Source organism: Meriones unguiculatus, chromosome 3, assembly GCF_030254825.1.
Source record: "Meriones unguiculatus strain TT.TT164.6M chromosome 3, Bangor_MerUng_6.1, whole genome shotgun sequence".
NCBI classification, from domain to species: Eukaryota; Metazoa; Chordata; class Mammalia; order Rodentia; family Muridae; genus Meriones; species Meriones unguiculatus.
Window position 1 is genome coordinate 88828990 of NC_083351.1, and position 23240 is coordinate 88852229.

The following is a 23240-nucleotide window of genomic DNA, read 5'->3' on the forward strand; positions in this document are numbered from 1 at the left end:
CCTGCACTTATGTAGCCCATGGCAGTTTAATGTCCAAGTGGGTTACATAGTAATGGGAAGAGGGACTGCCTCTGACATAATCTGATTGGCCTGCTCTTTGATCACCTCCCTCTGAGGGGGGATCAGCCTTACCAGGCCACAGAAGATGACAATGCAGCCACTCCTGATGTGATCTGATAGCCTAAGATCAGAAGGAAGGAGAAGAGAACCTCCCCTATCAGTGGACTTGGGGAGAGGCATGTGTGAAGAAGGGGGAGGGAGGGTGGGATTGGAAGGGGATGAAGGAGGTGCTTATGGGGGGATACAAAGTGAATCAAGTGTAATTAATAATAAAAAATAAGTAAATTTAAACTAAAAAAATTCTGAGTTGAAAATTTTAGAAGTATGAACTGACACATTTTTTGAAAGATTGCTTTTCAAGTGTGAAGAGAAAATATAACTCACAGGTATTATCAAGAATGAAAAAAAAAGATCTTGCTGTAGAGATCATACAAGATTAAGGAATATTGTCCTTTCTAGAAAGAAACTCAGTAATAGGCGGAAAAGCTTTTCTCAAGCAAGCACCTCATCACTCATCCCTTCTGCCAACCCCAGAGAGAAGCCTGAGGAAGCCATGATTTTGTGGGTTATATGCAAACTGTTACCGTTCATTTTAGAACTTGATGGTACAAGAGTCAACAGCAGACCTGTGTGCTTCTGTTTGTCATGCTGCAGCCACTGGTCACCTGGAAATGCTTGGAGCTTGGCTGGGTAATGAACAGTCGTGTATATTCGAAAAGCTACAGGTCATTTAAGAAAAGTCCAATTCTACAGAGACCCCTTCACGGGGGCTGCAACATTGACTATGCAGACCTCATGCTGGGTTATCTGTGTGCAGGTGGGGTCATTTTTTCACAACAACAACAACAACAAGAATGGATGTTGTGTAATGCCAAGGAGGATTTCCTAGTGGCGACATTGGAAGCGCATACTGACATGTTCATGTGTGCAGTTCCTTCGCAGCTTTCATCAGCAGACATCATCAAAATGCAACAACATGCTTACCTCCCACCCCCAGAAAGTCATCCTCAGGCCCACAGGGCACTGTGACCATCCCTTCACCCTAACAAATCACTGCTCTGCTGCTGCATGTACTTTCTAGAGAATAAAGTAGCTGCATATGAATGAATGGTACACGGAAGCTGGACTCATTCAGACGGTTGCAGCCCATGCTCACCCCTTAAGAGTTATATGTTGCAAAAGGAACACAAGATGTGTGGCCCGAAATTCCCCAGCTTCTAAGTAGGAACACTGGCAGACAGAGAAACCAGCAAGGAAAACAGGGCATTTTAGTAACAGCCTCTTGTGTAGGATTCCCAGCCACTCATTTCCCAGGAAGTTGTGCTGCACTTATACCTGAATTTCTGGAGAGGTGGTAACCCTATGAAAGGTCAGGCTCCCTACTCCCTGAGTTTCTAAGACGGCAGAAGGAGGCACCTCTTAGTACTAGGTGTTCCAGTGTCAAAACAGAACCACGAATTCCCAGGCTGCCATCTCTTTTCAGATGTCTGTATGTTTTGGGCACTAAGAGAAGGGGCAGGGAGTGGTGAGACAAGTAACAAGGCATGGGACCAGTTAAGAAGTTGCTGTAGCTGGGGACTTTCTCAAGGGAAAGAGAGAGACACTGAGAGCATTCTCTCAAGAAAACCTTGGTAAAGGAAAAAAAAAACAGGCCTAGAAGAAAAATACCCTCATTCCCATACTTTACTAGGCAGAAGAAAAACCTGCCAAGGACTCTTTTCCACAACCCCAACATGCTATTTTTTTTTCAAGCTTTCTTTTTTAAAGCTCAGTGTTAACATAATATTCTGGCTTTAGTGCTACCAAGAATGTTCCACGCTTCACTAGTTCATGACCAATAAAAAGATCACGTTTACTTTTCTACTAGTATTCACTAAATTTAAAATAATGAGTTTCATCATGTTTTCTTACTTGCATGTCACATACCTTAGTCACATGTCCCCTCTGTTGTGCTTTCTGATCATCCTATTCCCCCTCCACTCTGTTCCACAGCTCTAACAGGCCCCCTTATATTTTTCAAGTTTTTCTCCTCTGGCTTCCACATAGGAGTGAACACGTGGATTTTTATCTTTTTGAACCTAGCTTATGTCACTTATCTCTATAGTCTCCATTTTTATCATTTTCTTCGTCATGATATCTGTTGTGTGTGTGTCTGCACATATATACCACATCTTTGTACATACATCTCTTGGTGGATATCTGTGCTGGTTCTCTCTCCTAGATGTCATGAATTTTGCAGCCACAAACATGGCTGTGCATATAGCCCTGAGGCCCACTGACTGACTGGACTCCTTCAGGTGTTAGCAATGGTGGAATAGCTTTGTCATTGCAGGTTTTGTTTTCAGTTGTTTGAGGAACTTTGTACTGATTTCCACAGTGGCTTTGTCAGTCCCACTGCAGTGGAGAAGAGCTCTTCAGTGGCATCCATCATTTTCTTGGTGACAGCCATTCATTCTATCTATGGTGAGAAGAGATCGCAATGTAATTAATTTCATTTGCAATTTCCTGGTGGCTGAGAGTATAGGGCATTTTTTCACATATGTCTTGGCTTTCTGTTTTTCTTCATTTGTGAAATTCATTTGCCTATTTGTTGATTATATTGTTACTTTGGTGGGTTTGGTTGTTTGTTTTTTAGTTCTTCCCAGATTCTAGGCATTGATCTCCTGTCTGATGACTGGCCAAGATAGTCTATTCTTAGGCTATCTCTTTGCTCAGCTGTTTCCTTTGCTGTGAATATTTTTAGTTTGATATAATCCCATTAGCCAGTTCTTATTATTTCCTGAGATGCTGGAGCCCATTTCAAAAGAACCTTGTCTTTCTATGTGTTGAAGTGTTTTGCTTCTTCCTCTAGTAATTTCAGAGTTTCAGGTATTACAACTAAGTCCATTTTGGGTTGATTTATGTATTAGGCAAGAGGTAGAGATCAAATGTCATCCTGCTACATGTGAATACCAATTTTCCAGCATCTTTTGTAAAGACACTGGCTTCTATTTCCAGTGTATTTTTTTAAGTATTTATTTTATTTTTAATTCTTTGTATGCAGGAGTTGGGGGAATATGTGCACATGAATGCAGGTATCCTCAGAAGCCTGAAGGGGGAATTGGATTCACATGTGCTGAAGTTATAGGTGATCCTGAGCTACCTGATGTCAGGTTTGAGAACCAAACTTTAACTTTTTAACCAATGAGCCATTTCTCCAGCCCTCTAATGTATGCTGTTTGGTTTTGTTTTTAATACAGTCATGAATCAGGTGGCTCTACTGTGAGGGTTTATTTCTGAATCTTCTATTGTTTCCTATTGGCATACCTGTCTGTATTTGTCACTATGGTTCTGTAGTATAGTTTGAAGTTAAGAATTGTAGTCACCAGCATTGCTCTGCACCCCCACCCCCAGTATTGCTTTAAACTCCCAGGACATGTTTTTGTTTGTGTGTCTTAGGATTGTATATTTAATTTTAACAACCAATCTAATTTTCAGAAAAGAGTCTTCTTCCCCCGTGGCATCTCCTCCTTCCTGCTATTTTGAAGGATCCTGTGCCTACCATCTCTGTATGCTCAGGAACAGACTCTGATTTCCCATTCCTGCCTTTGCTTTTGAGAACTCAGGAAGTGCCAAGCCACAGGACAGAGCTCTGCTAGGTGGCTTCTGGTGCCTGCCCCCATCTCTGCACCTTTGGTGGCCTTGTTAGGGAACACCATTCTTATCTTTGTCTCCTTTACTAAAGCATGAGTTAATTTTTTCTTTCTTCTCAAAAAAAAAAAGAAAGAAAGAAAGAAAAAAGCAAACAACCAGTTGAAATTGTGCCTTTGGATGAAATATTGAAATATTGGAGGTGATGGAAGAATTATAGCACAAAGAATGACTTCCCTTCACCACACACCTTCCCTCCAGATACTCCAGGACACTAGGGCCAGTGACCAGGCCCACTTCACCCTGGCCTTCCCATGTGGCCAAGGAAGTCTCTCTTCTCAAGATGACTGACAGTAGTGATGCCTGCTCCTCTACCCACCACTTCACAAGAATCTATTGAATGTCTGTTAAAAAACCAGTCACAAGACCTAGCAGACATAGCAGGGACCGGAACAGAGTTGGGCCCAGGAAAAGGCCAGGCTTTCTGATGCAGAAGGTCTGTCAAAAACAGGAGTCCTAAAAGTGAAACTGAGGCTGGAGCAATGGAGGCAGCTAGTGAGAAGTGAGCTTGGACAGGGAGGCAGTGACTTGTCATGGGAGGGTCTTGGGCAGAGGCAAGAATGACACGATTTGATCTTCATCTTCAAAAGACTCTGGCATCCTCACCCAGAGTGTGTAGTAGAGGAGGCAGAGGGCAGGTATTGTCCCAGTGGCCTTTGTGAGGTCGGATGGTGGCACAGCCCCTAGTGCTGTCTGGTTGGGATGTGGATCCATTTCTAGATAGTTCTGAAGGTGAACAAACACAGTTTGCTGATGAGTCAGGCAGGGAGAGGAGTGGGCTACCAGTTTTTGTGGCTGAGTTCTGATGAGACAACCAGAGAATAGTCTGTGCATTTCCCAAAGTTTGAATGACATGGTGTGGAGTAGTCCACGTGAGAGCAGCAACCACAGGCACCTGTGCCAGGCATTTTCTTTCACTGTGCCATTAAAATGCTCCAACAGCCTGGTAATCCACCCCCTTCAGCTCCTTTCAGGCCTCCTCTCACATAAGTTTTCATTGGAACTTCTACCCACACAATTGCCGAGGTGAACGAGTTTTCATGCACTGGATCATCCATTCAGAAGAAAAACTTTATCAGCGCAGATCACAGCAGGGCCTTAGGGTGGAATCTCACCCTTGCCACCAGCTAATCTTGAGGTCTTGTACAGGTTCCTTCTGCTTTTTGTGATCAGTGTCCTTAGCTGTGGCACTGAAGAGCTGTCATAAGCTGGGAGTTCTTGGGAGCATTGTACTGCTTGTACTCAGCAGAGCCTGGCTGTGAGAGTTCCTAGCAAGTGTGCACAATGGCAATTGAGTCAGCACCTTTAACTTCTTTCTGGTCTCTGAGAGCAGAGACTTGCCCTCTTTGAGCCCAAGTTTTATCTCTCTGATACTCTAGCTGTGGTTGAAGCTGATGGGTGATGTACAACAAAGGCTTTTCCCTCTACTGCATTTGGGAACTATCAGAGCAATACAGCCTATTCGTGGAAATCAAACAGGTGTGTGTGGCTGTCAACAGCAAGGTGAAAATACTCTTGTCAGACTAACAAGATACTTTGGGGTTTCAGGGAACAGATCCATCAAGGCTTAGAAGAACTCCAGAAAGTTCTGCCAGGAGGAAACACTTACATGCATGAAGGATTTAAAAAGATAATTTCAAGAAGGCTTGAAACTCTCAAGTATAAAGCATCATGTTGGAATATCAGAGTGGGGACGGCTTATGAGACACAGCAAGTGGAGTGAGGAGACTAATTATGCCCAGTAATGTGAGAGCAAAAATTTCTGCACACCATAATCTCAAAACAGCTACATTCAAAAGAACTAAGGGAATGGTTTCTCCTCCATAGCCAGTGCTTAGACGTCACTCATGAACTCTGCCACACATGAGTCCCCTCAGTTCCCAAGGTGACCTTCGTGGCTGGCAGCCTCAATGGCTGAGATGGAATTTCAAAATCTTTGGCTTTAAAGGAAATCTTTCCAAGACTCCGAGAAGAGCTCCATCCTTGTCAGCAGTTAGCTGACTTCAATGTGAGAGTCTCTTTACCTGGACATCAGCACTGGCATTTTTAGAGAGACCTGGAGCAGTCACTTTAAGAATCAAGACAGCATATGAACACCAGCTCCGGGCTGGCATTCATGAGCCTGGACTGGCAAGCAGCGTTGTGTAGCTAATGGTCTAATGGTATCTTCATGTGTTTTCAGGCCAGTGAGCAGATTTACCATGAAAGCAGTCAAGGTAAGATTGTAGAATAAAGCAACATTGTGCAGTGTCTCATTTGTATCTCTCAGCATTTGCTTCTGGAAGAGAATTCTTTTACATTTCTAAGTACATGTGTGTCATGGTCCATAAAACCTCTACATTCATTTATCACAAAGAGGAAATATGAAGGAATGCCTAGAAAGATGTCGTATATCAAGCCAAATTCTCCATGCCTTGCTAGGAAACATTTTATAAAAACAATTAAGATTCCATTATGGCCACAGTCTGTAATTCCCATGAATGGCTTTGCATAGCAAATTCATTAAATTAATAAATGTTTGGCTGGGTTAGTAAGCTCTTGGGTTTCTATGTCAGATGTAATTATCTTGTCTCTCTGTGGGGCTCCTGTTGTTGGATCTGATATTTAGATCAAGTTTGGCTTAAACTTCCTTTCACTTAAATATGAACACTTAAAGTATGCTTAATAATGTCCTTAGAAAGAGAGACACAATGATCATCATTATTCTGGTTATTATTTGTCTCCCTCATAGAGAGCATTCTCATCGATGAGATTCCATACAACTGTGGAGACTTTCCCCTAATAACCACTTCATGTTTGATTGTAACAACTGCAACAAGTAGGCTAGGCTCCAAACTCGCTCAGCAAAATCAATTTTGAGTACAGGAAGTCTAAATAATATTGGAAGAATTCCAGTAGATTTTTTTCCAACAACTGAAACACTTCTGGTCAACTTGCAAATTCTGATAAATGTTATGTTTTTAGCAAGCTGTCTTCCAAGTGTGGCATGTGTGGTCAGCTATGGCATTCAAGAATAACCAATCCAGACCAAGTGTGGAATTTGCCACAGGCCCGTTGGTCACTGGAGCTGATTGCAGTGCCTGACCTGCTCAGCAGCTGTGTCATCAGGTCAGCCTACACGTTTGAGATGTGGCTGAGAAACCCAGAAGTCTGACGCCACAAAGGCATTCTCCACGCTGGAGATGCTTCCACACACGAAAACAAGATTGGAGATTCTCCCCATATTCATTTTCAGGGACTGAAGTTTATGAAGAGTTAAAAATCTCAGGAGGCAGTGGGGCAGCCTAAGAGGGTCTTTGCTGTTTTGAGCAGGATATAAGACAGTGAGTGTCATCATCGCACTGACAGATGGGGAGCTACATGAAGACCTTTTCTACTTGGAGACAGAAGTTGAGTAACTTCTGCCTTATCTCAGTGTGGAAACAGAACCCAGCATGCAGCCCAGGGCCAGGAGAACATGGTGTGTGCCTGGCATGTGTGAGGAGACCAGGGCCTTTCTCTGGCATGACCCCACTCTTTATTCAGGTAAAACAATAGTGGTTCTTGGTAAAACATGAAAGTGTTTCATATGTAAAAATAATCACAATAATTCATTTTTTATTTTTTATATTAATCACAGATTATTTACTTTGTATCCCAGCCATAGCCCCCTCCCTCATTCTTTCCCAACCCTACCCTCCCTCACTCATCTCCTCCCTGCCCCTTTCCAAGTCCCCTGATAGGTGAGGTCCTCCTCCCCTTCTATCTGACCCTGGCTTATCAGGTCTCTTCAGGACTGGCTGCAATGCCGTCTTCTGTAGACTAGCAAGGCTGCTCCTCCCTCGAGGGGTGGGGGGTTGAAGAGCCAGCCATTGAGTTCATGTCAGAAATAGTCCCTGTTCCCCTTACTAGAGAACCCACTTGCATACTGAGCTACCATGGGCTATATCCAGGCAGGGGTTCTAGCTTATATCTGTGCATGGTCCTTGGTTGGAGAAACAGTCTCATGGAAGACGCCTGTGCCCTGATATATTTGGTCCCTGTGGAGCTCCTGTCCCCTCCAGGACAATAATTCATTTTACAGCCAATGCTCACATCTCACACGTGGCAAACTGTTTCCTACTTTCAAAAAAATCTACTAAGTCTTTGTTGAGGCACTTTATTACTTTAGCAGCTTTAAAATGTCATATCCATTTTAAGAAAAAAGTGTTGGCAGCATTTTTCCCCTCATATTTTTCTACTAAAGCCATAGAGGAAAAAGAGCTTCTTGAGGTGCATAAGAACTAGTCTGCCAGGGTAACGTTCAGATCCTCAGTCCAGGAAAGCAAGCTGACCAGAAGCTCATGCAACACTCTTTGTAGCTCTCTGTATTTCTCCTTCCCTTCCGTTTACTAAGATTTTTTTCCTTCTTTAAAAGCTTTAAAATCTTTTAAAACAAGTTTACAAAATCATTTATGTTCTGTGTATGAGTATTTTGTCTGCATATACGTATGTGTGTTATGTTGCTTGAAGAAATCCAAAGAGGGTGCCAGGTGCTCTGGAACTGGAGTTCTGGGTGATTGTGAGCCACCATGTGAGTGAGGGTACCCTCAGAGTCCAAAGACATTAAATGCCCTTGGCACTTGAGTCACAGCTGGTTGTGGGTCATCTGATGTGGGTGCTGGGAATCAGCCCGTGTCCCCCCAAAAGAGCACTGCACACTCCAAACTGCTGAGCCATCTCTCCAGCCCTCCTTTCCTTTTATTTATGCTCTCAAACATCACTGCCCAGGAGGAGGGATTCCCAAGGCCTCACCCCCTAGCTCAGAAGCTATTGGTAGTTGATGATGGCTAGAGAGAGAGAGAGAGAGAGAGAGAGAGAGAGAGAGAGAGGTGTAGTCACTGGTAGATGACCTATATCCCAGTGCATGAGCCCACAGATGTATTGAAGTCTCATTACAGACACAGGCTCTCTCAGACCCAGGCAGACATTTACACAGAAGGAAAATGATACAGGATGGGGGTGGGACATATACTGGAAGTTATTAATGGCAGCATTACAATTCCCTAGGACTTTTGACCACATGTCCAACTGCCACACAGTAGGTGCTCAGGGAATACTGCATCATTGGTGGCAGTCTTGAAATCAAGGAAAAGACACCTGTCTCTATGACTCCCTTTAACATCCTCTGTCTCCTCAACACAGGCTAACAGATCTTGAGACCTTGGTGTGATAGTTTACTGCGTTGGCTTGAAGGATTTCAATGAAACTCAGATATGAGCCCGGCTCTCCTCCTGTTTGGAAACATGCTGATGTCAGGAGCAATGGGCAGGGAGTGCATTCAGCATGGCTGAGGCGTCTGCAGAATACCTATCCCTTAAGTAGGAAGTTTCTCTAGGACAAGAACAAACTTCTGGCTGTGTGAATAATTCAACATCTTCTGCTGAGGTTTGGTGGTCATAGCACAGAGCACCAGAGCACATTTCTCTTGTTTAACTTTCCTGGTAACATTAAGTCACCAAGGTGTCAACACAGGTTTCAATTAAGTTAGAATGCTTTGTAAAGATTTTAGTTTGGCAAGTACAATTTTCTTTTTCAAGTGAATCCTTTTTCCTTGTTAAGAATATGAGTGTTTTTATTTTTATTTTTATTAATTATAGTTTATTTACTTTGTAGCCCCATGTAGCTCCCTCACTCCTCCTCACCCACTCCCACCATCCCTCCCCCTTCTCCACCCATGTCCCTCCCCAAGTCCACTGATAGGGAAGGTACTCCTCTCCTTCCTTCTGATCCTAGTCTATGAGGTCTCATCAGGAGTGGCTGCATTGTCTTCTTCTGTGGCCTGGTAAGGCTGCTCCCCACTCAGAGGAAGGTGATCAAAGAGCAGGTCAATCGGTTCATGTCAGAGACAGACCCTGTTCCCATTACTATGGAACCCACTTGGACACTGAGCTGCCATGGGCTACATCTCTGCAGGGTTTCTAGGTTATCTCCATGAATGGTCCTTGGTTAGAGTATGCAAATATGTAAGGCTAGTTGGAGAAGTGTGCCCAGAAGTAAAAACCAGCTACCATCATAAATAAGAGCTCTCCCATGTGGCTCACTGCTGTTTTTTTTTTTTTTTCTACTGGCACAGTATTGTAAGTTATTAAGTGAATAACATAAGATTACAAATCAGTGAGAACAGTCCTGCCCACTTTTAGGGGAAAATGCACACATAGTTGCGCTAAAAAAGTATGACAGTCTATACATGTCCAACTGACAATAAGGATCACCTACAAATACACAAGCAGAGGTTTGTTATGAACAGGCCTTGGTTTTCCTTCCTTTTAGCTCTTACAATTTTCCTAATTTTTTTTTTGTTTAAGAATCAGTGTGTTAATTTTTGCAATCATTAAAAACAATGAAAAACAATGTTAAAACTATGAGTGTTGGGGGTCCCTGGTCAGTTGCTCCTTGTCCTAGGTCTCCTGCTTCGTGAAGTGGAAGACACAATGGACATCTTCTGGGATCTTTCATCAGCTTGGTGCAAAAAGAAGGCCTGGATTTAGTTCTGAAGTTGCTCTGAGAGAAGTCCAGTGTGTCTGAATTGGATAAACGTACCAGCAGATGAGAAACAATCCAGTGGTTCCCAAAACTACTGCTTCTCCACAAGTCTTGTGTTCATCCAGCTGTCCAGTCTTACCTCTGCTCCCAAGAAGAAAAAGATTCAAACAAATGCAGAGTTGGCTTTGCCCCTCACCTGCTCCAGGGGTTCCCTGTTTAACTCAATGCCTCTGAGGGCCCCTTAGAGAGGCCCTGAGCCTGATGAAGGCTCCAGGCTCCTCAGCGTTCAGAACATTGGTTTGATGTCCCTGCCCCACGCCCCACATAGTAACTTTCCGTAGTCTTCCACATCTTCCATGCCTGACACGTCTCTACACCTGTTTGTGTGTCTGTCTGTTCTCAGTTGGCTCTGATCAAGGACAGTAAGGGCCACATGTTTCCTGTGAATGATGGCACAGCATCCCCCACTCCTGCCTCCTCCGCCATGCACACTTGGTTGTTCTTCTGCATGAGAGAACATATCTTCACATATCTTTGAGTCTACCGTGCCCTAGGTCTGCCTTCAGCCTTTTAATTGTGCTTCTTTTCTTTCTCCTGTGCCAACTCTATCCTACAAGTCAAAGAGGACTCTGCCCTGGCAGCAAGCCAAAACCCCAATCAGCCTGTGTTCTCAGAGTCTGGGCCTGACTGGCTCCCAGCCCACCCAGCCAAATAAGGCAGCCCATCAGCCAAGGCAACACCTGTTTTTTTTTTAAAAAGCATCTAACAAGTTACAAAGTAAATCATTACAAAACAGAAAGTCAGGCAGGAACTACACTTGCAATACAAGTCAGCTCTGAGATCTTTCCCAAGACTCCCCACTGCAATCAGCCAATGTGGATCCTGAAACCCACACACCAGGAGTGCTTTAGAACATGGATACCTGTAAGTAGATGTTTTCAGAATTATGAAAAACAGTCTTACTTCAGGCTGGGAATTCTTATCTTAAATGTGTATGGACTTTCTTTACTGAAAAATGGAAAGAATTAGGAAAATAGAGGGTTATCCCACTCAGTTGTTAGTCCACAGGGGAGGAACTTCCGTTAAAGAATGTTTGGATGGGCTGGCAGGATGGCTCAGTAGGTAGAGGTGGTTGCTGCCAAACATGACTCCCTGAGTTCAATCCCCAGAGAACCCTCATGGTGGAAGCAGAACTAGTTCTTCTAACCGTCCTCTCAACTCTGCATACCTGTGTAAACTTTTCTGGGGTCACCGTGGCCTACTTGGTAATATAAGAACCAGAACTCAAGCACCTTGTGAAACAGCAACCTCATACTACAAAATACTAACAGAAGGACTCTGTACTGCCTATGGACCCTGTAAAAGCTGTGGAAGGGGGTAGGGGTCAGGGGAGGGTGCTTTGTAAGAAGGTGGGCTGACCAGATGGCTAAAAGACCCTGAGGGAGGTGGGTGATCCAGGGGAGAGGAAGCCTGATTCCAGCCTTCACCCCAGAGGTTGGAGAAGAGCAGAGTTTATCTTGGGGGTGGTAATGGCAGTGCTGACTGTGGGTGGCTTCGGGGGTGGTAGAGAATAAGCCAGCACATTGGCCTCGAACAAATTTGCAAAACCATTGAAGAGTTTTAACTGCACTCGCAGGCAGTGAGTGGGTGGTGTCACTGAAATACTTGTTTTAGCTTTAAGTTAACATGTAAAATAATTGCACATTTTGGGGGTTGAATGTAATAAGGCTTTATTTTCTGAGTTCTAACTAAGCCCAATCCTGCTTAGCTTCCAAGATCATAGGGGATCAAATATACTCAGCTTGGTATAGCTGTAGGCATGTGATGTTTCAGTACAGACACACAAGGTCAGGCATGTGATGTCCCAGTACATATACATAACAGTAGACAATGTGATATCTCAGTACATACAATTGCAGACAGTTTCATGCCTCAGTACAAACACAACAGTGTAATTAATATCTCCAGAGAAACACACAATACTAGACAGTGTGATATCACAATACTTTTACACACCATGCACTGATCAGACCAGGGCATGAGGACCCTCAGTGCTCTATCACTTTTCTGTGTTTGGAGAATTTTAGCTCTTCTCTATGCGTGTACATAGGAGTATAGAAGCACCAGAGAGAGCAGCTCCATCAGAGACCCACACCAGGGCAGCTTCTGAATGGAGCCATGTTCTTTGCCCTGTTGAAGCTCTTGTGACCCAGATGCCCCTCAGTGGAGGAATGGATGCACAAAATGTGGTATTTCTTACACTCAATTCCTACACAAATAATCAGCATTTCTATCTGTGAGAATCTGGGTTGTCTTGAATGTGCCAACATTAATGACCTACCCAAATTCAATGTGAGCCAGGCTGTTGTAAAACTACTCCTATTCCCAAAGTGAAATAACTTAAGGATGGGTTACAAGTTCTAGCAGGACAGTGTCCCCCAAAAGGAAAAAATAAACATAATTGCAGACTTTAGTCTCTAGACTTGAGCTGGTTATAGATGGTTGTTACTTGCTATATGGGTGCTGGAACCAAACCCACAGCCTCTGCAAGAAGAGCAAGTGCTTTTAACTGTTAAGGCATTTCTTAACCCTCTCCTCCCTTCTTAAGAATAAATATTCTCTACAGTAAAAGATCTTCAGGAGGTATCTCCATCCCTGATCTCAAGCTGTATTATAGAGCAACAATAATAAACACTGCATGGTACTGGCACAGAAACAGAATGGTGGATCAATGGAACTGAACAGAGGACCCAGAAATAAACCCACACACTTATGGACACCTGATCTTTGACAAAGATGCCAAATCCATTCAATGGAAAAAAGACAGCATCTTCAACAAATGGTGCTGGTCTAACTGGAAGTCTACATGTAGAAAAATGCAAATAGATCCATACTTATCATCCTGCACAAAACTAAAGTCCAAGTGGATCAAAGACCTCAACATAAAAACAGACACATTAAATCAGCTAGAAAAAAAAGTGGGGAATACCCTAGAACTCATTGGTACAGGAGAAAACTTCCTGAACAGAACACCAACAGCACAGGCTCTAAGGGCAACAATCAATAAATGGGACCTCATGAAACTGAAAAGCTTCTGTAAATCAAAGGACACCATTCATCAAAACAAAATGAATGCCTACAGATTGGGAAAGAACCTTCACCAACCCTCTATCTGATGGAGGACTAATATCCATTATATATAAAGAACTAACGAAGCTGAAAAACAGCAAACCAAGTACTCCAATTAAAAAATGGGGAACAGAGCTAAACAGAGAATTCCCTGTAGAGGAATATTGAATGGCAGAGAAACACTTAAAGAAATGCTCAACCTCATCAGCCATCAGGGAAATGCAAATCAAAATGACCCTGAGATTTTACCTTACACCCATAAGAATGGCTAAGATCAAAAACTCAAGAGACAACACATGCTGGAGAGTGTGGAGAAAGGGAAACCCTCCTCCACTGCTGGTGGGAATGTAAACTTGTACAACTGCTCTGGAAATCAATCTGACACTTTCTCAGACAACTAAGAGTAGTGATTCCTCAAGATCCAGCCATACCACTCCTAGGCATATATCCAAAAGAGGCTCAAGTACACAATAAGGACATTTGCTCAACCATGTTTGTAGCAGCTGTTTCCAGAAGCTGGAAACAGCCCAGATGCCCCTCAGTGGAGGAATGGATGCACAAAATGTGGCATTACACAATGTAATATTACTCAGCAATAAAAAACAAGGAAATCATGAAATTTGCAGGTAAATGGTGGGATCTGGAAAAGATCATCTTGAGTGAGCAATCCCAGCTGTAGAGGGATGCACATGGTATATACTCACTCATATAGACATACAATACAGGATAAACCTACTAAAATCTGTACACCTAAAGAAACTAATCAAGAGGGAGGACTCTTGATAAAGTGCTCAATTCCTATCCAGAAAAGCAAAGAGGCTGGACATCAGAAGAAGGAGAAAAGAGGGAACAAGTCAGGAGCCTGACACAGAGGACCTCTGAAAGCTCTGCTCTGCAGACTATCAATGCAGATACTGAGACTTATGGGAAACCTTTGAGCAGAGTGCAGGGAATCCTAGGAAAGAAGTGGGAAACAGTAAGATCTGGAGAGGACAGGAACTCCATAAGGAGAGCAACAGAACCAAAAAATCTGAGAACAGGGGTCTTTCCTGAGACTGCTATTCCAACCAAGGACCATGCATGGAGATAACCTAAGACCCCTGCACAGATGTAACCCATGGCAGTTCAGTGGGTTCCATTGTGATAGGAACAGGGACTGTCTCTGACATGAAATGATTGGCCTGCTCTTTAATTACCTCACCCTGAGGGGGAAGCAGCATTACCAGGCCACAAAAGAGGACAAGGCAGCCACTCCTGATGAGACCTAATTGACTAGGATCAGAAGGAAGGAAAAGAAGTCCTCCCCTATCAGTGGACTTGGGGAGGGGCATACATGCAGAGGGTGGAGGAAGGGAGGGATTGGGATGGGAAGTGGGAGGGAACCACGTGGGGGGGGATACAAAATGAGTAAAGTGTAATTAATAAAGAAAAATAAAATAAAAAAATCAGAAAAAAAGAATAAATATTCGTGCATAGCTGGGCATGGTAGCACATGCCTGTAATCCCAGTTCTTGAGAAGTAGGAACAGGTTAGAGGCTAGCCTGTGCTATATGAAAGCTTGCTGCAACAAAGGAAACAAATATTCAAATATATCATTATATATACATAAAATGTTATAGAGGTAAAATAGTTCCAGAAAAATACTCCCAAAACTGTGAACAGAAGTAGCAGTCAGGAGGACTAGAAAGACAGAGCCTAGGACAAGAGCAAAGCAATTTTATTTCTCTTGCACATACTTGGCTTTTTCCAGAACATAATGGTGATTAACTACAAATACATCTTAACAGTGAACAGACAGCAGTGAGCAGAAAGCGTTCCAAGTTCTGGTTTTCAGGAAAACACAAGTTGATAAACCTGTCAGATTCTACAAATGCCCTGCTGTCGTCCCTTTAGTCCATTACTCATTATAAACCACTTCACACAGGTGTGGAGATTAAGGAGGACGTGGAGCCTTTCATATTTCTAAAGACCTTTTAAATCCCCTTTGGGTCCCCATTTTAGCATTTTACTCAGCAAAAAGCCTTTTCTGCAGGAAGCAAATTGGTCTGAAAGCCAGTTGTGAACAGTGGTAAAACCCACTTTTGTTAGCTCAACAGGGTTGTGTTTGAGTGGGGTTTTTTGTTTGTTGTTGGATTTGTTTTGCCTTTGTCTGTGTTTGTTTGAGGTAGCAAGGAGGCCTTTGAAGGCCTCCTTATTACCTGGGCTTTGTGACTCCAAGCAGCTGACACAGAAAGATCTGGAAGGGCTACCCTCAGTAGGTTCATGTGAACAATAGCCTGAAAGCAGCATTTCCCAGCATTCCTGTCAATCCTCAGGCTCTTAAATTCTTTTCCCCCCCTTCTCCCATCATATTCCCTGAGACTTGGGAAGGGAGGAGTGCCATTGATGCCTCATTTAAGGCTGAGTACTAGTCACTTAGATTAAGGTAAAAGCAAGAAGATCAAGAATGTAAGGTCATCCTCCACTACTGATGGAGTTATAGGCCAGCCTGGACTACAAGAGATCCTATCTGTAGACAGGAAATGGAGGGGTGACAGATAGATAAATTGATTTATAGGTAGGAAGCTAGATAGGTAGATAGAAAAATAAATAGATAGATCATCGATAGATCATGTAACTCTATATATTCATACATACATACATAAAATTTAACTGTTTGAAATGTGGAATGTAAGGTCAGCCTTATCTGCATATGGAGTATGAGGCCAGCCTATCTCAAAAACAGAAATGTACTTTGTATGTACTAGCTATTGCCTTCTATTTGCCAGATGTACATAAGCTAGTAGAAAAGCCCTGGGCTGAGGGTCAGAGTTTCTGTGAGTAATTTTCAATATTAGCAGGGGGCAGATGCCTATGTCAGAAGACTCAAATGTCAGACCTTTAGTTTGTGCTTTACTTTCTATAAATGTGAGAGTATTGCTTCGTGATATAGTACTTATATGGCATAGGTGAGACTCTGCATAGCTAAAACCTAGCTTCCATCCCCAGCACTCCTAACCAAGATTTTGTTTTGAAACATGATTTTACTATGTAGCTCTCTATGTCACAGAACTCCCTATGTAGACCATGCTGGCCTTGAACTCACACAGATTTACCTGCCTCTGCTTCCTGAGTGCTGGGATTTAAAAGATGTGTACCACCACCATCCGGCTTAAACAAATTAATTTTTAAGAGGATATTTCTCAGAAGGAAGGCTCCTGCTTAGCAAGCATGAGGCCTACATGATCCTATGGGGGGGCATTCTCATTCAAACCACCACACTTGGGGTGCTACCACATGCTTTCATCCCAGGATTTAGAAGGTAGAGGAGAGGATTAGTAGGGCAAAGCCAGTCTCCACTACATATGAAGTTAAAAGCCAGCCTGAGCTCCATGATGCAAATAAATAAATAGGTAAGTGCACATAAGTCATAGATACATGTGATATTTTGAAATATTTTTAGATAGGATCTCACTCTATAGCCCAGGCTGGCATCCAATTCATAGTGAATTGCGGGCCTCTGCCTCCCAAGTCTTGCACTGATAAGTGTGTCCTCTGCATTGGCCTTTTTAAATAGACTAGCATTTGTTTATTCTTTGACAAATTCATACATATAAGCTATGTGTCTTGATCAAGTTCACTCCCAATGACCTCATTGACTCCCAGGCTTCCCCAACATGTCCACTTCAACCTTTCACATCCTCTCCTTTTTCCTTTCTTCATAACCCACAGTGTTCAGTTCATGCTGCTCATTGGAATGTTGACCTATATATACTGTTGGCTTGCTCTTGTGTAGGTCACGATAGCTTCAGTGAGCTCAGTTCAGTAGTGCTGTCACATCCAGAAGACATTTCCCAGCACTTCTTCCCACCCTCCAGCTCTTACTTTTATTACTGTGGTAAAAGAAAACAAGGGGGGACTCCAAGATGGCGGTGAGCAGAGCGCACCGTTTTGGAGAGGCAGAAGACATGAATCCCCGTAATTGGTGAGTGGAGAGTCAATCAAAGCTAGAATTTGGACTTTTGGGCTTTCTAAAGGAGAGGGGCCACCACAGAAGTGTGGAGTGCTTGTAGATTTAGATGGGGCACGGACTTCTCCAGGAAGGAAATAGGGCGCTTCCCTTGTCCGGGCCTCCCTCGGGGAAACCTGCACACAGCACCAGGCAGCGGGGCACAAAGCTCATATCCAGGAGATCAAGGCAGCAGAGACAGTGCTCTGGGCCCCTTACAGCAGCGGTCTGCTGTAACCACCCGTTGAACACCCATCCCCTTTTTGGACACACGTCCCACTCAGGGCCCTCCGGTCCCGAGGAGCATCCCCTCCCCAATCCCGCTGATGCGATCCCATGCCTAGACCACAGCAGGAAGTGTAGCAGAGCTCACATCCCAAGTGGCCAGAGTGCAATAACCCCAGAAATCTCCTCACAGGAGAAGCGCAGGTCCAATCACAGAGCTCCAACCACTGAGCACTAACCACAGAGACTCAGATCCACAATACAATTCTTCCTGGATACCAAAGCGGCAAAGCTCAGTGTCTGGGACCCAAGACGGGCAGAGGCAGGGAGGCAGGGCTCCAGACCCCGCTGCCGCAGCGGAGAGCAGTAACGACCTGCTGAACGCTACCACTCAGAGGAGAACACACCCCACCTAGGGCCCTCTCGCCGAACTCTTGACCCACGGAACACACTCCCCACTACCACAACCACCCAGCTCTGCAGGAGTGCACGCACCACCGAAACTCCATCCCGCCAGAGCGCATGCCCAATACAGTGCTAGCCACAGAGACTCAGACCCACAGTACAACCCTTCCCAGATCCCAAGTCTGCAAGTGGCAGCACGGACTACACAGGGCTGCCCAGCCAGTGATTATATGGGCCATCCAACCCCTCAGCTGGCAGAAAACCAGCTGAATAGACACCAAAGACCAGCAGACCTGTAAAATCAATACACGCGCACATTCTTCAACAGCGCTTGCGATCCCTTAGTGCCTGCAACAACTTCAGTGCCTGCAAAGCACCCCTCTCACACACTGAAGGCCGTTTCATTCACCAACACCCTGTCCCTTAGGACACACCCACAAACACACGCTCAAACACACGCTACCCTGCATTTGCCCTTCTGCGCCTGCAAACTTTCCTTCTACAGGTATAGCTGAATAACCAATGCAAACACTGAAACCACTAGACCTCACTAGACCTTCATTTTACTGAAGAATTCTCCAGAAACCAGAGAAAAACCAGTCTGACCTGCAGAATCCAGGAACAGACAGTGACCACGACAGATAACCAAATGGCCAGAGGTCGGCAAATGAACACAACCAACGCAAATCAAGATATCATGGCTTCACCGGCAACCTCCAAAATTATTGGACACTCCAACTCAGCAGAAACAGAAAAAGAAAATGATTTTAAAGCTATGATTATCCAGTTATAATAGTCATAGAAATTCAAACAGTTAAAGAGATACAAAAAAATCCCTTAAAGATTTAGCCTCCCAAATAGAAACACGAAGTGAACGAAGAAGTTCTTTTTTTTCTTTTTTCTTTTTTTTTTAATTTTTTTATCAGTTACATTTTATTAACTCTGGTGCTGATAACGAAGAAGTTCTTAAAAAAACACATGCAAATATAGCCAAACAATTGGAGGCAGAAGCAGAGGCACTAAGAGAGGAAACAAACAAAAAAATAGAGACCATCTTGGAGACACAGGAATTCACACTCAAACAGATGAAGGAAATGTTGCAAGACATGAAAACAGAATTAGAATCAATAAAGAAAACACAAACTGAGTAAACCCTGGAACTGAAGAACTTAGAGAAAAGAGAAGGAATCACAAAGGTAAGCATCACTAATAGAATACAAGAGATGGAAGAGAGAATCTCGGGTGCTGAAGAAACACTCACAGAAATTGATACTTCTCTCAAAGCAAAAATAAAATCAGAAAAATACCAAAAATAAACCATGCAAGAAATCAAGGACGCCATGAAAAGTCAAAATATAAGAATAATAGGAATTGAAGAAGAAGAGTCCAGGTTACAAGGTCCAGAAAATATTTTCTTTTTCTTTTTTTTTTTTCAATGCAGTTTATTCAGGAACATTGAACAATCCTCGGACCCCGGGGAAAGCCAGCCCACAGCTTAAATAGCCTCTGGGTAGCCAACCCAGGCGTGCCACGGGGGCAATGCAGATAGGTCCACATACATGGAAGCAAGCCAGATCCTCGGCCTTAGCCAAATGTGGAGTTGTTCGTGACAGAGAGCACTCACCATCGGGAAGGTGGAAGGCGGAAACCAGCCCCATCTTTAAGGCATAGCATTCCGCAGCTCTCTACAGTTCCCCCTTTTTGTTTTAGACGCATCAGGCAAGAGTAGAGGTCTGATCTCTGATATTAGAAATGAATTGGGACTTTGTACAGATGTTCATTTAGGTGTCATCCACCCAAAGAGCATCAGACCCGTCCGATACCTTTTTCTCAGAGGCGGGACCTGGGGCATCAACCCGCATGCAATCAGACATGCTCTTCTCTGGGTCCAAAGCGGCTGACCCTGAGTGCAGTGCTTAGCCTCGCATCCTGAGCGTATCATTTTAGCTTTTTATGGTATCCAACCATGCTTGGGGAGAATGTCCTGCTTCAATGGCTGTAAAGGCCTGAATGATCATGGCTGCATCACACTGTTGTGAGACTCTAATCTTGCATATATACCACAGGCAAACCAAGGAGACCAACACCAGAAGGCCTGCTAACACTCCCATGCCCGCCCATTCCTTCAGATGATTCATGGCTGCAGCAATCCATATTGATAATCCTGTGGCTAGTCCTGCGTCCAAACCGGTAGAATTTACTGTGACAATGGCCACTCTCAGCTGCTCCATCGTAGTATCGAATTCTCCAGTCCAATTACCTAAAATATAGCTCGACAATTATTTAGACAGATTTGCAGCGCAGGAAAAATTCTCATGTTGTATGCTAGTGACACAAAGTCCAGCATACTTTCATTGACAGCCAGGTTGAGCGATTTGCCATAGGGTATCAATTTGCTCCTGCAAGAGGTCAATCCTCTGATTGAACACCATCAAGCTTCCTTTTAGTTGAGCATTAATTCCTTTATGTACAACTAAGGCATGAGCTACATTGGCTAAATGATTATTCAGGGTCTGAGCAGTCTGCCCAGTATGACTCATGGCAACATAGGACAAACCCACTAAAACCTGTGCATCTAAAGAAACTAAGCAAGAGAGAGGACCCTAACTAAAATGTCCAATCCCCATCCAGAAAGGCAAAGAGGATGGACATCAGAAGAAGAAGAAAACAGGAAACAACCTAGGAACCTACCACAGAGGGCCTCTGAAAGCCTCTGCCCTTCAGACTATCAAAGCAGATGCTGAGCCTGATGGGCAACTGTTGGGCAGGTGAACGGAATTTTAGGTAAGAACTGGGAAATAGTAAGAGCTGGAGAGGACAGGGTCTCCACAAGGAGAGCAACAGAACAAGAAAATTTGAACATAGGGAACTTCCCAGAGTCTCATACTCCAACCAAGGACTATTCATGGAGATAACCTAGAACCCCTGCACAGATGTAGCCCAGGGCAGTTCAGAGTCCAATTGGGTTACATAGTAATGTGAAGAGGGACTGCCTCTGACATAATCTGATTGGCCTGCTCTTTGATCAACTCCCTCTGGGGGGGGGGAGCAGCCTTACCAGGCCACAGTAGAGGACAATACAGCCACTTTTGATGTGAACTGACAGACTAAGATCAGAAAGGAGAGGAGAACCTCCCCTATTAGTGGACTTGGGGAGTGGCATGCAAGCAGAGGGAGGAGGGAGGGTGGGATTGGGATGGGAGGAGGGAGGGGCTTATGGGGGGATGCAGAAAATATTTTCAAGAAAATCATAGATGAAAATTTTCCCAACCTAAAGAAAGAGATGTCTACAAACATACAAGAGGCCTACAGAACACCAAATAGACTAGATCAGAGAAGAAACTCCTCGTGCCACATCATAGTCAAAATTCTTAATCTACAGAACAAAGAAAAGATACTAAAAGCAGCAAGGGAAAAAGGCCAAGTAACATATAAAGGCAAACCTATCAGAATCACACCGGACTTCTCATCAGAAACTATGAAAGCCAGAGGGCCTGGGGAGATATCATAAAGGCCCTAAAGGACCACATATGCCAACCTAGACTACTTTACCCAGCAAACCTTTCAATCAAGATAGATGGATAAAATAAAATATTACACGACAAAACTAAATTTAAGCAATATTTGAACAGCAACCCAGCCCTACAGAAGATACTAGAAGGAAAATTCCAATCCAATGAAAACAATTATACCCAAGAAAACACAGGTTAAAGATAATTTCCAACAAAAAGCAAAAACAAACAAACAATGATTCACAGTAACATTGTCAACTCCACAATAATAGGAAATAACATTCAATGGTCATTATTATCTATCAACATCAGTGGACTCAACTCTCCAATAAAAAGACACAGACTAACAGAATGGGTGTGGAAACAGGAACCAACATTCTGCTGCATGCAAGAAACACACCTACTCAACAAAGATAAACACTACCTCAGAGTAAAAAGCTGGAAAACAGTTTTTCAAGCAAATGGACCCAAAAAACGAGCAGGAGTGGCTATCCTAATATCTAATAAAATAGATTTTCAACCAAAACTAATCAAAAAAGACATAGAGGGGCACTATATTTTCATCAAAGGAAAAATTCACCAAGAAGACATCACAATTCTAAACATCTATGCCCCAAATATAAGAGCACCCACATTCATAAATGAAACATCATTAAAGCTTAAACCACACATTGATTGCAATACCCTAATAGTGGGTGACTTCAACACCCCACTCTCACCAAGGGACAGGTCAACTAGACAGATACCAAATAGGGAAATAAAAGCACTTACAGAGTCCCTAAATCAAATGGACCTAATAGACGTCTACAGATCTTTCCACCCAAACTCAAAAGAGTATACCTTCTTTTCAGCATTGCATGGAACCTTCTCCAAAATAGACCATATAGATGGTCACAAAGCAAGCCTCAACAGATACAAAGATTGAGATAATCCCTTGTATTATATCAGACTACCATGAATGAAACCTGGACATCAACAAAACGGAAATAACAAAAAACCTACACACACATGGAAACTGAACAACTTGCTACTCAATGACAGCTGTGTTAAGGAAGAAATAAAGAAAGAAATTAAAGACTTCCTAGAATTCAATGAAAATGAAGGCACACATACTCAGATTTATGGGACACAATGAAAGCAGTGCTCAGAAAAAAATATATAGCAATAAGTGCCTTCAAGAAGAAATTTGAAATGTCACATACAAGTAACATAATGGCCCAACTGAAAACCCTAGAAAAAAAAAGAAGCAGATACACCCAAGAGGAGCAGAAGGCTGGAAATAAACAAACTCAGGGCTGAAATCAATCAAATAGAAACAAATAAAACTATTCAAAGAATCAATGAAAGAAAATTCTGGTTCTTTGAGAAAATCAACAAGATAGACAAACCCTTAGCCAAGCTAACTAAAAAGCAGAGAATCTATACAAATCAGCAAAATCAGAAACGAAAAGGGTGACATAACTACAGACACTGAGAAAATCCAAACAATCACTAGGTCATATTACAAAAGCCTATACGCCACAAAATTTGAAAATCTAAATGAAATGGACAATTTTCTTGATAGATTCCATCTACCAACATTAAGTCAAGATCAGCTAGAAAGACTGAATAGCCCTATATCCCCCAAGGAAATTGAAGCAGTCATTAACAATCTCCCCTCCAAAAAAAGCCCTGTGCCAGATGGTTTCAGCGCAGAATTCTACCAGACCTTCAAAGAAGTGCTAATA